Below are 16,585 nucleotides of genomic sequence, written 5' to 3' on the forward strand. Positions count from 1 at the left end.
GTTTATATATATATGCCAGGTAAATATTTGTGTTCATGTAAAGAAAGTAGTACTTTTTGTGTATATAAGTTAATAATAAACAAAACTATAGAAAAAACATTTAAAACAAACATTTCAACATAACAAATTTAGGCTGAAAAAAATCTGCAACAAATACGGTTAAAATGTACTCATAATGTACACAGGAGAACCTTGCACTTCAAATGGATACAATCCGACGTTTTTTCGTTTTAATTTAATAGGGCTGTGAGCAGTGAACTGTATCTTTCTTTTGTATTTTTTTTGGTATCTGGCATTTGTGTTTACCTAAACCAGGAAACAAATAACGCATTAACTAATTTTTCTATATTTATGTAAAAAAATCCACAAATAGCCCGCTCAGGCATATAGCCCGCAAAAGACATCTCCAGATGTAAACAACTCTATAGCCCGCAGGCTATACTTATGAAATTACGGTATATATATGCAAAGTGCTTGGATTAAGATTTGTTATTCTTTTCGTAGCGTTAAATTGGCAAACGTTTCTTGATCAGACAGTACAGTCTTGGGAGGTCAGGAATCATACATCAACGTGATAAAAACAAACATTTGTGTAAAATACCAATGTTCAAGGATTGACCTTTTACTATATGCATGGCTAGAAACATTCTAGATTAAAGTAGCATACTTACTCAGCCTGGGCCGACTGGATGAAAATCTGATACATGTCTTTATTTCCATCTGTGCATGCCTCAGCCACTCTTCCTGGCCACCAAACATTGGCAGGAAGCCCTTTTATTTTCACTAGGACACAGGAGCCCTTTAAAGATGATATTTTTTTCTATATTAACGTTATCTTGGTACTCATGAAAGGTATAAATGTCTATATAAACTAATGGTATGTACTGTTAATAATTTACATGGTGTTGCACATACATTAATTTCATTTTATTCTTAATGTCGATAAAAAAGACACAAGTTTATCTTAAGTTAGTAAACATTTCAATTCATTTTGGGCAGAGTGATGTGCTTGCTCATAACTGAGTTTGGACATAATACAAAAGCTCATGATCATGTTACAGTGCAATGAACAACTTTGTGAATAGTGCATGTACTATTTGAATTCATCATTTCATTATTACAGTCAACTTAAGATATGAGACAATACATCAAGACACAAAATATTTTACATACTATCTCAAATCTTCCATGGCTCCTTTTTGATTTTGATTTCTGTTCATCTGTAAAATAAATGTATTAAGTTGAATCAAAATTATTCAAACAAGTATTATACATAATAATATGTCTCGTCTGTCCCGTTTTGTCAGCTTGGTAAGTTTTAAGCAAACTCCCAATTTCACCAAAATTGCTGTATTTTTCCCTACATCAAAAAACTACCAAACAAACTTCCATATTAATAAAGTGGTGGTATGTTAGCACTTATTTATGTTAGATATGTGTAAATATTGATGCATTGTAAAACAAATTGCAATTTTGCAGAATTACTCACCAGTATCCTCTAAATTCGCCTAAATATAACATTTATGACCCAAAAAGGTCACTCCCTTCAAGAAGTGAGAATCAAAAGAACACATGTGTTAGATATTACAGAACTTGATTCACTTTAACTATAAACTAACCTTTTAGTCAATTGGAGAAGCAATGATCTTACATTAATTTCTCAAACAGATCTTTAAACACAAACTACAAAAATATTAGACCTGTACTAAGAACCCCATATCTGATCGTTAAAACCGTTGAAAATGGTACAGATTTGCAATGGAATGACCATGAATATAAAATGTTGCAAATAATTTTAAAACAATAACATCTGGTGCAACTTATGTAGAACACTAAGAAAATATTCTGCTATATTATATGACAATTAATTGTCATGATGTTATCGAAGCCTCAAATGTGAGCACAATAAATCTAGGCGAGTGCAGGCACATGTACAGGTATTGTATAGAGAAACTTGTGCATGTAAAAAGTACACATGCATGTTAACTCTTTTTTTTCTTCAGTCACATTACTCAGATATACGTAGAATCATGTTGGCTTCCATTTTTGTTGTAATTATGAATCAAATGTTTTCAGACCCCTTAGGGACATAAATACATATCATTATCTGAACATCTGAAGAATTTTCTTTCAGATTGTTTTGATAAGTAACAATACATTATACACATACATGTACCTACAGGTGTACCACTGCATGTTTATTGTTATTATTATATTATTTCTAAAGTTGTATAGTTTAATACTGCAATATTACATATGCACAAAAATTCTTATAGTTTTATTACAAAAAAAATCCATTTATGGTCATAGATTACATACATTCAATGAATATATAATTCTCTCTATACAGTTTTTTTTTTGGCAAAACAGTGTAAGGTATAAGTTGGTCAATTCTACAACAACAACATTTGCCAAACTATGTATTGTAAGGGTGATGAACTTGCTGAAGCTATTGTGCATCTTTATATAACTTACCACAAATACTGTTCATCATTGTGACTGCCTATCCCACGATAGGAACAATCTATTCCAATGTCGGAACACTAACGCAGTATTAATAAATATTGCTAAAGCCACTATTACCAAAGGGAGAAGCATAAAAGCAATAATGCACTCCAACACTTTTTCAGTATCGGCCATCTTGGAAGATATGTCACATGACCTGTTCTGTTCAAAATTGAGAGCTGCAATTAATCAGCACACAATTGTGAGTTGCAAGTTTTACTAAATATAGAATATGAGCAAAACTTGTAACAGCTAGCACATCGTACAAATATCACTCATGTATATACCAGTAACATAGCATTTCGACATCAGTCTAATTGTGTGATGATCTGTCAGCTTGTTATACAACTACAGGTATAAAATTGTGAGTTGCAAAATTCTTAATGCCAGAAAAAGACTTCTATACACTTTTTCTATCAGCCTAATTATGTGATGATCTGTCTGTATGAAATTGTGAGTTGCAAATTCTTTTCGACAAGTCAGCCTTATGTAATAGACTTTAAATCTATACTGATAGGAAATTGAGAGTTGATAAACTTCCATTTTCTTACCGATATTCCAAACAAGTTTGTGTTGACATTGTTTAAGCAAAAACAGTTCTTGATTTTAGAAGCAAGTTAGAAATAGAAGTTACATTGCATGGTGACAACATTAACCCGAACTTAATAATTGATTGACAGCCAGATACGTTGGTAAAACGTGACAAAATATACATTACATGCATTGTTTATTGAGCACCTACATTTATCATAACTTGTTGATCCAGACACAGAAATGCTTGAAATGCTTACATTACAACTTAAACTTAAACATTTACCAGGTAGGTGAATGTGTGAGCTAATGTATAACCCTCACTGAGGCTCAGCATAAAACCTAATAGTACTTGTATGTTTTTCAATTTCAAAAGTATTTTATTGACAATACATATATAATACAACCATATAAATTAAAATTAAAGAAGATGTTAGAACAGTATTGACAAACAAATCAGACAACAGGCTATATGCCTAATCAGATTATCAGTATTCTTCTATTTCCGGTAGCTATATATGTACAATGATTAAATATATAGAATGTTGTAATTCGTTTTCCTCTCATACACATGCACACCCACGCCAGCTTATGTGTAATACTCATTGTTTAAGGGACAAAACTTGCCTGTATAATAATAATAACAATACATGAAAATTGAATATTAATTTGGAATTTATCTAGCATGTATATAAGTAACGAAACGTTTTGATGATTTAATATAAAAGTCAACATGTATAAGAATAGTATTATTCAATTGGTCAGATGCATTACTAATATCATATAATAATTAGTGCAGATTTAAATGTCCTAATAGATTATAAATAGTGGTAATATGATGCCTAATATAACATTGAAAGAAAAAAATGTATTAGATCTTCCCTCTGTGCACCACATACACAGGAAGCATCATCAATCCGATGGTTTTGTAACTTTGATCAGTTAAGATCACTTTTAAAATTTCTTAGCTGACATAAAATGATGTTAAGGTTCCTCGGAACACAGTTGTATGTTGTGTGCTAATGTAACGATGTAATATAACGCACTAGAAGTAGATTAGAGGGTGTTGGTACTGTATATAGTGTTAACCAGTGTTATACAAGTTCTATACTCCATTCACGGAGGTTCTCCAATGAAAGAGGAACTTAAATACACAGAATACAGAATATTATGCTGAAAGGATGCACTTCATCGGAAGATATGTACATGTATAGTGTTGGGAATCTGATGAGATATTATAATCGATTATCGAAAGACTTGTCATGAACGATTAATCTATTATAATCGGAATACCAAAACTTTGGTAAATACATTGTGTAGTGTATAGAAAGATATTATGCGGCTATCTAAACCTAATAACAAGAGTACATAGATCATACTTCCGGCCCTATCGTATATGCCATACATGTAACTTTCCGGTGCAAAATAGTAAGATCAGTGAATTTGGTCAAAAATGGTTTGATTTTTTCTCTGAATTAGTGAGAAAATCATGATCGTGGGACATTAAACACAGAAATAATCCGGCATAGAATTATCTCATTTGTGTTATTCTGAGGCCAGCTCTTTTGGAACCAAAATTGGAGATTTATTGATATTTTAGGATGAGGTTTACACATGGGTACGGTTCAGATATAGTTATCAATATTTAAAAGTAAATATATCACAATACTTCCATCAAAGACAAATAATAAGAATGATTTTAAAAGAAGTCCAAATTCAAGAGGGATGTCCTTTGAAATTTGAGAATGATCCATCCAGTACCTTTCAAGAAATAGTGGTACAAAAAATGTTCAAGGATGGACAGACAACAGAAAGACTACGGACGAAGGGTGATTTGAATACCCCTCCATTTGATGATGAGAGCTAAAAATCAATACAACAGCATACATTTTAAAGTCAGAAATAGCCATGTGCAATTATCACTCACTTGATTGTTTCAACCTCTCTTGATCTCCGCTTGTTGTAAAGCAGTATTCTGGCTTGGCATAGGGCAACTAATCTCCTGAAATTATCTGCAACAAGTTCTAGATGGTCAAGTTATTTCCTCATGTATTTTGTGATTTCTGCAATGTCCTTCGGAGAGGAAAGTCCATTTGTATATTCATATTTCCTACGTGCCAACATCAATCGAGCAAACCTTGTTACTCTTTCCTCCCATTCCAAGTCCATCAGTGCTAGCAATGTCTTGCAATTTTTTGCTTCCTCGTCATTTGCAGATCCATTTTTTACTATCATAGCCCACTTACTATTGATAAGACGATGCAGGTCGTATTTTAACTTAATAGCATTGCTAGGGGCAAGCAAATCATCCTCGTCATCTGCATTAGGAATTGCACATTATATTGCAGCCAAAACGATATCATCAAAATGTTTGGGCTTCAGATAATGCAATAACCCTTTGGAATCATCTGCTTTTGGGACAAGTGACTCACACTTAACATCCCTCATCATCATCTCCTTCTTCTAGATACGTCTTTTCATCCTTGTTAGACTTTGTATCTCAATAATCAGATCGGATAAACAGATTCAAAGACTGTCTGGGAAATTACCTCGGACTATTTTTTGTAGCGGTCTTTAACACTTTTCTATATATAGGCCGAGGTCTGTAACACTTTTCTATTTAAAGAACGAGGTCTGTAACGTATTTACAGACTCGTCAGGTGACGTCGCTCCTCCAATCGGGGCTGGGAATTAGCACCAGTCATATAATAAACATTTATATTGCATACAAACTTGCATACAGCCCTAACAGGCTTTATTGAGTTGATCAGCATTCGCAATGTGTGCTATAGGACCCTAACAACATTTGCTAAAACATTCATTGCTTAATTGATAATATGTTGTTAACTTATTAACATTGGTTAATAACAACATTTGTGAAAATATTCATTATCTATATTTACAATGTATTGCAATGGGAAAATGAAGAGCAAATGTAAATATACTGATATAACTTTTAGTTCTGAAGAAGAAGTTGTTTGAAGTCTTCATCATATTTGATCACTGCAACCTTGAAAGTAAATCAAGGTCATTTTCATAAACAAACATTGTCGGGCTCGATCCAAGGAAGCTACCGGCGAAATTGATGACCTTCACCTTGAAAATGTAACTAGACCAATAAAGAACGGAGATAACTTGGATAAAAGCCTTATAATGAGTTACACATACATTTCACAGTTACAAAACAGGCAACCCTGCAGGTAGGGCGTAAGAATTGTACCTGCTGCCCCCAATTGCATGATCGTATGAGGCGACTAAATTTGGGACCTTATCTCTTCTCTCCTTTCTAAATAACTTTCTTTTTCCTAATGTCTCCCTTGACAGTGCCTCACTTTTGGCCATTTGTTGAGTGTTCGCCCATGTGAGGAAGGTTTTGGGTTCTGTCCCCTGGCCGAGACATACCAAAGTCTTTAAAAGTGGTAGTTTCTACTCCTGCTTAACGCTCAGCAAATTAGGAGTGGGACGACTGGTTCACCCGTTGTCAGTATAATGTGACTGGGGGAGGCGTCCTGCTGGGTGTCTTCGGCAGTAGGTCCCTGCAGGTAGGGCGTAAGAATTGTACCTGCTGCCCCCAATTGCATGATCGTAAGAGGCGACTAAATTTGGGACCTTATCTCTTCTCTCCTTTCTAAATAACTTTCTTCTTCCTAATGTCTCCCTTGACAATGCCTCACTTTTGGCCATTTGTTGAGCGTTCGCCCCTGTGAGGAAGGCTTTGGGTTCTGTCCCCTGGCCGAGACATACCAAAGTCTTTAAAAATGGTAGTTTCTACTCCTGCTTAACGCTCAGCAAATTAGGAGTGGGACGACTGGTTCGCCCGTTGTCAGTATAATGTGACCGGGTGGGGCGTCCTGCTGGGTGTCTTCGGCAGTATGTTTCAGTGAGGTAGCACTATAAAGTCGGCATCAGTTCCGCGCTATCACAAGGAGACAAACACGAACATATCGCAGCCTCCCAAAATACACACACATACACTACACGCATGCATCTTGCACACAGGGGAGGCCGTCCTTAAATGACCTTAGCTGTTAATAGGACGTTAAACAAAATCAAACAAACAAACAAACAAACAAACAGTTCCGCGCTATCACAAGGAGACAAACACGAACATATCGCAGCCTCCCAAAATACACACCATTCACTACATGCATGCATCTTGCACACAGGGGAGGCCGTCCTTAAATGACCTTAGCTTTTAATAGGACAAACAAAACAGGCACACAAGTCATATATACCTTAAAGAAACATTCGTTTTTCAGGTTTCTCTGTATCAACTGTCGGTTTCCTGGGGCGACACATGATGCCTATATCTTGATGTCATCAAATGTGCCAGATATAGTTAATAATATCCCTGAAGGAGGTTGGTTGCTAGGTGACTCTGGCTACCTCTAAAGGAGTATATGATGATACTATTTCAGACACCTGTATCTGAGCAACAAGAGCGGTACAATAAGGCTCATTGTAAGACGAGGACCGTTGTGGAGAGGGCATTTGGTGTCCTGAAGACCAGATTCAGGTATGCGATTCCAATGTATTATGCTGGGGAGGTAAAAAGTCTGAATTATCGTTGAATCAAAAGGTCAAATTCAGTAATTATTCCTAATGAAACCCGATAACTGTTACATCTATCCATGTTTGGATATCTCTCTACGAATGATGTCCAATTTCGTCTTGTGTAGATAGAACAGCATTACTCGTCTATTGCCAACATTTGTAAATTTCATGAGCCATCACTTGTGTTATATATTTAAAACAACAACAACATGTCAGTAACTTTTTTATGTTTTTTTTTTAAATATTTGATCTCCATGACCCCACCCCCTCTCGCCCGGCTCCTGGGGGTTATATCAAAAATCAGAAAGTGTTGTGTTCCTCCCCTTACATTTATCTTCCATGGCTTTAAGTTTCAAGTTTCTACCTTCGAGGAGATGTCGTTTAAAGGCAAACTGTCAGATTTTCCCCTTAGGGCCCCGCCCACCTGTCCTCTGGGGTGATCAGGGTTTGTACAATCTTGAATCCCCTTCCCCTCAGGATGCTTCCTGCCATATTTGGTTGAAATCTTCCCTGTAGTTTCAAAAAACATTGTCCTAAAACTTCAACCAATGTAACCAAAAGAATTTAATTGTTTAAAATAAATCAATTAATAAGATTTTTTTTTATAGAAACTGGTTCAGTAAAGGATTAGTTATAGTGAATGACCTACTTAAGGATAATAGTACAAACTTGTTTTATACTTTACAAGAATTTGGACAAATTGAAGCAAATTTTCTTCAGTACCAAGGTCTGCTATCTACAATTAAAAGACCTCTCTCAACAACATGAAATAAGATGTATAAGCTATCCATAAACCCAGTAATATACAAATATTTCTAAGAAATAGGAAAGGGACAAAATACTTTTATAGCTTGCTTTGTAAAAATGATATAATGTCAACTGGTAGAAAGAAATGGAGTAACTATTTTGATTATAATGATATTACATCTACATAATACCATTTCAAATAACCAGAAACACAAAACTACAATGGTTTCAGTATAGAGTTAATCAATGCATCTTAACCACAAACTCGTATCTGTACAGGGCTGGAATAGTAGATAATCCTCATTGTTATTTCTGTAAATCAGACATTGAAACAATAGAGCATGTATTATGGGGAGTGCAATCAAGTTCAGAATTCGGTAACATTTTTTTTTTTAGTTTTTATTAGATGCTTTGTTTATTCCTTTTGATTTAATAAGGAAACCTTTATGATCAAACCAGAACTCGATACATAGTAAATAACCAAATTCTTCTTGTCATAAATTATTATAAGCTCTATCAGTAAATGGCCTTAAAAACTGATACAGAAACATATTGTGAATTGGAAAGCTGAAAACATAGGCATACCTTCCAAAAAGACTGGGAAAAGTGTCAAAACCTTCTTAATATCCCATAAAACCCTCAATTTAATGACTAACATGTAGAAAACCAATTGAGGGGTTACGGTTATAGATAGAAATACTCTAAGTATATCGAGCTGATATAATAAAACTGTTATCCTGCGATCAACAGGTTAATGTGATAAATTATTCTTCTGTAACTAATCTCCATCCTCCTCTCTCCCATCATCCCCCCCCCTCTCTCTCTCTATCCAACCTAAGAACCTTGGATACTTAACTATCCCTGAAGACTATCTCATTTCTTCCTATACCTGCACATAGTTGCATGAATCAATAAGATTTGAAATGGAAATGGCTCTTTAATTAACTGTATCAAAGTTTCCTTTCTTTTCCCTCTTCTTACTATAATACATCTGTACATTAGAAGACATTGTAATGTGTTAAACTACTTTGTATCATGATGAATATATCAGTGTGTTAGTTATGTAATATGATGATTTTATTATCATACAATGAAGATAATATCAGTTAGAGGTTACGGATGACATGAGTGTGATAATGATGAAATCAAATGTTGTGATTATGATGAAGATGATGTTTGGAGAGTCATGACGATGAAATCAGTTCGAGTATGATGGTGATTTTAGTGATGAGGATGATAACAATGAGGATGATGTCAATAGAATTGGATGGTATCTCGTGTTCAATATCATCTGTACACGTGTACCATTTGGGGAGGGGGGTGGGGGGTGCTAGGTATTAAAATTAATTATTTTTGTCATATGACAGCAATGTTGTCGGGATGTAATAACTTTAAACATATTATTATTATGGTTATAAACTGTCTGGAGAACATTTACACGATTGTGTAAAAGACCGGTCATCACTTACCCCAGATTTTCCTTAATTCTTGCAACCACCAGACCATGTGTTGTTCTACTTACGGCCGGAACATCCTAATATAAGCAGAAAGTCGGTAGCGGTCCATTCTACAATCCGGAATATGGATCCGGCCACAAATAAATATCCGGAATATAAGTCTAACAATTTAACGAGTAACAAATTACATAAAAAAATCAAAATAATAACAAAATGTTGCTTTACAAGACAAATGAGTAGCATATGTTGTTGTATGTTTTACATCTTTTCCTGTAGATGTCTTCATAAGAGTGGAGGATGCCTACCATTCAAACCGGCCAAGTGTTCACGAATAGTTGAAACATGATTTTGTCTTCATAATAAGGCAATGACAGAGAAAATGCCCATAAGAGAAGATGGAGGAGACCATGTCCAACCAAACAACAATTATGTGTGTCATGACCGTACTGTAGCAGCAGGAACTGCAAAGCAATTGAGAATTCAACTAGCTTTAAGATTTTAAAATCATTTTATTACAGGAGACAAACTTAATTTCATATTCTCGTTCCCCCCCTCAAAAACATTTGCAATTCGTTCCAACGACGCAGCGATCCGCTCCTGTACAACAAGCTTCTTCTTCTTAAGCTCAATCAGCTCTCTAATGCCATCTAAATAAAATAAAAAAGTGATGCAAAAATCCACAATTGTAAAAATGTTTAATATGACACATGTATTAAAAAAATAAACTAATCTATATACATTGTAAATACACACATCATAATATGCATCTTTAAAAATCGCTTTGTTAAATCCATTATTGGAAATGATAATAAAATGTAACTTTTCAAATTGACTAAGTTACATTTTATTAAGTCATTTTGACCTATATTTACGTGATCATTCTGTAATACTTTGGGTCATTTTTGTTGGTGTGAGAACAGTTAATATACCTGCACTGGTTTCCTCCACTGCCTTCCTCTTTTTTCGTCCTTTTAAAGCTGAAAGTAAAATTCGAATTTCATGATAATGGTGTAGAAATTGAAACATACATCATGTTTTGACGGATGAATTATCATATGTTGATGGAATGTGTTTGTGTGTAGTGACGTAGCATTCATACATCTATGGTTCATGTTTTTTGTATTTATGCATTTTTGTAAATGTTCCTTGTTCAAATTTGATTGAAACACTTCACTTGTACAAGTTTTTTCATAACAGAATGTTATTGTTACCTACACCTACAGTGTATTTCTGATATATTACACGTTAAAGCGATTATAAATCAAATAATTTTGTTCATAAAATAATCCTTTCACAAATGTTTTTTTTTATATCAAATATTACATTTGTTTCAATAGACAAGGGTATTAAATCCAATGTAATGAGCTGTAAATTTGCACATGTTAATTAGTGTTATACTTGTATGTAAAAATACATATTCATTCTAATCTAGAGCATAATTTTAATAACTGTTTGTCATTTATTTAATTTAGTTATAATATAAACATTGATATTTATGAACATTAACAACAAATTACCATCACCCATGGCCAATGGACATTCATGTTCCTCTTCCTCAGCTGATCATCACCTACCAAATTATTTGTAAAACAGTAGCATTTGTATTAAGTTAAGCATAAAATTATATATCTATAGCCAAATAAAACAGAAATAAATAAAAAGTAATTTACTTAATAGTTCATTGTTCTTACTTAGTTAAGTATAGATTTTTAATCGATGCAACGGCCATTGTTTACATTTGCTCGGCATCATCCCATTGCAATGCATTGAGAAGGCAAATGTTGTATTGAGACCATAACAACATTTGCTATTGTGACGTCATCAATTTGATTGTTGTCAACATTGAAGTTGCTGTTATTGAAGTTAGGAAATAACTAAATAAAGCATATCTACTATATAATGCCAAATCCTTTACTTTACAAAATGCTCTCATTACCAGAAATAGATAGCATAAATTTCTAGTATGCAAATTGATATTACAGGTATATACATGTAAGTACATGTACTCAATACCTATTTCTACAGCCCCACTAGGTCCCGGAGCAGATCCCAGCGCACCACTAGGTCCCGGAGCATGTCCCAGATCACCGCTTTTCACGTTGTACATATCTCCTGTAAGATACAAATGTATACAAATTCACATAAAATGCTAAAACATAATCAGCAAAATGCTATGAAGACTAACAATTTTAATTGTTATATATTTTTATTATCAATAAATGAATAATTTTATACATCTTGAATTCACTTGTCATCTATATTTTTAATAATGTTTTTTTTATATATATATTTTATCCTCAATATATAAATAATTTTATACATACAAAAATATTGAAATAAAGTAACATTTGATATTTTCAGTTATAATTTATATTTTCTTACCAGTATGGTCAGGCCCAGTGTCGCACCTTCAATGCCATGTATGGCGTCATGTGGAATTGTGCTCAGTACCTGAAATATTCATATCAAATATTTAAAATAAAACATACCAAATAAATTTATCAACATGTATTTGACAAGCAGTCAGTGGGGGCAGATATATTTTAAATTTGAAACCGAAAGTGTTGATGTAATAAAGAACAAGAGGCCCAAGAGGGCCTGTATCGCTCACCTGAATATTTAAGCAGTCATAGAAAAATGTTTTCATTAAATATTATATTGCACTAAAATATTTCCCTCGCAAACTTTGTTGGCTCCATCTGTTGAAACTACCAGCAAAATATTATTATGAGATTCTATGCTTTTAGATTCTTCTTCAGAAGTTGCTTGTCATATTTTTCGCTGTGATCTTGTAAGTAGGTCATTGTCATTTTCCTTCTCAAATTGGTTAGCTCTATTCCAAAAAGCTACCAGCCAAATCTTATGAATCCATTCCTTTTAGTTCTCAAGAACAAATCCATTAAAATGTTGTTGACCTCTGTGACCTCTAAAGTAGGTTGAGGTCATTTTCATTTGCAAACTTTGGTGAGCTCTATCCCGGGAAGTCACCAGCCAAATATTATAATTTTATGCCTTTTAATTCTTCAGAAGAAGCTGTTTGAACTGTTTGACATATTTGAACGCTGTGACCTTGAAAGTAGGTCAAGGTCATTTTCATTCGCAAACTTTGTTTGGCTCTTTCCCAGGAAGCCACCTGCCAAATATTAAGATTTTATAACTACCAGTTCTTCAGAAGAAGTCGTTTAAAGTGTTTGACATATCTGCCTCATGTGACCTTAAAAGAAGGTCAAGGTCATTTTCATTCTCAAACTTTGTTCGGCTCTTTCCTAGGAAGCTACAAGCCAAATATAGAGATTATATACCTTTCAGTTCTTCAGAAGAAGTCGTTTGAAGTGTCTGACACATTTGACTCCTGTGACCTTGAAAGAAGGTCAAGGTCATTTTCATTCTCAAACTTTGTCGGGCTCTATCCAAGGAAGCCATCAATCAAAAATAAAGATTCTATACCTTTCAGTTCTTCAGAAGAAGTCATTTGAAGCTTTTGACATATATGACCCCTGTGACCTTGAAAGTAGGTCAAACTAGTTTTCATTCTCAAACTTTGTTGGGCTCTATCCCAGGAAGCCACCAGCCAAATATAAAGATTATATACCTTTCAGTTCTTCAGAAGAAGTCGTTTGAAGTGTTTGACACATTTGACCCCTGTGACCTTGAAAGAAGGTCAAGGTAATTTTCATTCTCAAACTTTGTTGGGCTCCATCCAAGGAAGCCATCAGCCAAATATGAAGATTCTATACCTTTTAATTCTTCAGAAGAAGTCGTTTGAAGTTTTTGACATATTTGACCCCTGTGACCTTGAAAGTAGGTCAAACTAATTTTCATTCTCAAACTTTGTTGGTCTCTATCCCAGGAAGCCACCAGCCAAATATAAAGATTCTATACCTTTCAGTTCTTCAGAAGAAGTCGTTTGAAGTGTTTGACACATTTGACCCCTGTGACCTTGAAAGTAGGTCAAGGTCATTTTCATTCTCAAACTTTGTTGGGCTCTATCCCAGGAAGCCATCAGCCAAATATGAAGATTCTATACCTTTTAGTTCTTTAGAAGAAGTCGTTTGAAGTTTTTGACATATTTGACCCCTGTGACCTTGAAAACAGGTCAAGGTCATTTTCGTTCTCAAACTTTGTAGGGCTCCTACCAACGAAGCTCTCAGCCAAATATCATGACTCTAGGCCTGTCCGTTCTTCAGAAGAAGTTGTTTAAAGGAAAAGTTGACGGACGGACGGACGACGGACGACGCGCCACGGCATAAGCTCACTTGGCACTTCGTGCCAGGTGAGCTAATAAATATGTGGGGATTTACAGTCTTCACAATTTGGTGGTGGGGGTCAGACAAGGTGGACAACAAGGCAAAAATCTGTCTCGTATTTTTAACTAGAAAAGGGCACCGCGAAGTGGAGAATATCCCCTTGCCAGTCTGTATGCATACATTTCTGTGACCTTGATGTGAAGTTTTGCGTACATTAGGTAAAAATTAGTGTTGTACGATTCACGATTTAGGTCAAACATAAAATGATATATTTACGGAAAGCTATATCCCCTCCAACCGCGTCGAATGGGGATAATAAAGAGTGTGTAATAAGCATTTGTAATACACCCCTTTATTACATGAAAGGAGATATTTCTATCTTCCACATACAGATGAGAGAATTGAATATATTATTGGTTGCAATTTTATACTTACTTGCAACATGGTGGCAAAATATTTCCTCATGTTACTGGTCCTAATAAGATGCGGCATCTTCAGACCAGCATTCATGGTGACCATCCGAATGGCATCATATGCCCTGTAGACTCCAATGTCTATGCAAGACAAGAAAAGAAAAGAATTTTACAAACACGACACTATGCCCCCGGGGGATTGTCATTCGCATATTTGTTTGAAATGTCAACAACTCCAGGGTCAAGGTCACAGGTCAATAGTCAACATATGTGATATCATTGGAAAGGTCCTGTAAAAGGACATGTCGTTAATAAATAAATTAGAAACAATGCAGTTAAATGTAGTTCAAAATGTCGCTTAAATAAATTAGAACTATGTAAGGGTAACATTAAAGCCACTCGCATGGTAAAAAATGATTTATGATGTTTGATGGTGGGTTAACAAATAAGGCTCAATATGCAAAATATGTTGTTTTCCCAATATCGATTATAGGTTATTACAATCGATCATCAAAAATAATTTTGTCAACCATCGTTTCATCACTAGTTCTTTGTATGAATCGTAATTGTTGCTGCAAAGAGAAAATGATCTATTGTACTGCCCAGAGCATATATACCAGCACTATAGATCTAATAACCTGAAAACAGTTCCTTACTAGTATTGGCGAAAAAGTACGGGTTCTCCTTTGTAGTGGTGATAGCCCTTGCAGCAGGATTTGCCAAGTACTGCATGAAATTCAACACATCTGGCGGCAGTATGACAGGGACTCCTTTACCAGTCTAAGAGAAGTCTAAAAACAAAAAAACAACATTTCATAATAGACTAAGATATAATAATGTATCCATTTTTATTGCCACCCCAGGGGTGCTGCACTTTTACAAAGTGAGTGAAGGGGAGGGCAACTTTTTTAATTTTTGGTCTGAAATGTGTCTGTAGGTGTCCTTTATGGATGAAAGTTGTAAAAAGTACCTGCAGGTATGTTATAGACATTTTTTTAACCATTTTGGAGGTTAACTTAAAAGGTGGGCACTTATTAGAATGGGGGTGGCAATAAGAATAATTAAGATATGTAGATCTCGTTAAAATTTGAGCTTAAAATATATTAAGAATGGAGGTTTAAATGTCCTTCCAATCCCACTAATACATTTATCATAAACATTAATAACTGACAAACCTTTCCTCTGATAACAACCACTTCTTGTCTTTCAAGGAGGTGAGTTTCAAACTCCGTGAGTTGTCCTCTCAATTCTCTGTGCATATGTAGTCAGCCTGAAAGACAAGGAATATGACCTTCAGGAAATGTGTACTGGCAAAAGCTGCATGAAGAGAGATCCAAACACTTTTATATTTCAATGCAATTATATCACAATTCATTCATCAGTTTTATAATTTAATTGTAATTGTATATCCTCTATATATCAGTTATTAATTCAAAATGGTATAATAGATAGTTAATCCTGTCCAAAACAGCCAGTCTAAGAGAGTCAAGATAAATGGCCGTTTATATGGGCAGGTGGCCTTTATACATACATTTCAATTTACCGTTACTTACCAGTAAAATGTTTTCTACCATAACTTGTATATGTGTTACACCACTCTCAAGCGACTCAATAAACAAGGCAAGAGTTTGTTAAATAAATTGTTAAACCACATGCCGTTTAAATATTCCTGGCAGTTTTATCCGAGAACTCCGGACCTCACAATTTGACCTTGTGACCTCCAAAGTATGACGCAACAATACAGCAACAACAATAATGCGACGTCACATATGCAATCAACAACGGCAAAATGTAAGGCCCGCCAAAAAGGAACTTTCTGCTCTTGTCAACAAGATGGGGAAAGAGTCTGATTATAAGTAGAAAGAAGTTCCACAACTCATGACGGTTGTTTATAGTGTTTTTATCCAACTCTCATTTGTTGATTTTCAAAATTTGAAACTTAACAAACTGAAGTTTGACAAACAACTGTCACTCGTGATACCTCTATTTGTAATGACTGACTGTACCTCATAGCCTGTACTTCATGACATCTACGTCGGTTGTATAGTGTGACTCTCGCTAGTGTCAGTGTGGCAATTCTTCTGAAGTTTCCTCTAGTGTAGTCCATAAGATCTAAAGTTTCCAGTTCATT

Source organism: Mizuhopecten yessoensis, unplaced genomic scaffold (assembly GCF_002113885.1).
Source record: "Mizuhopecten yessoensis strain PY_sf001 unplaced genomic scaffold, ASM211388v2 scaffold716265, whole genome shotgun sequence".
NCBI lineage: Eukaryota > Metazoa > Mollusca > Bivalvia > Pectinida > Pectinidae > Mizuhopecten > Mizuhopecten yessoensis.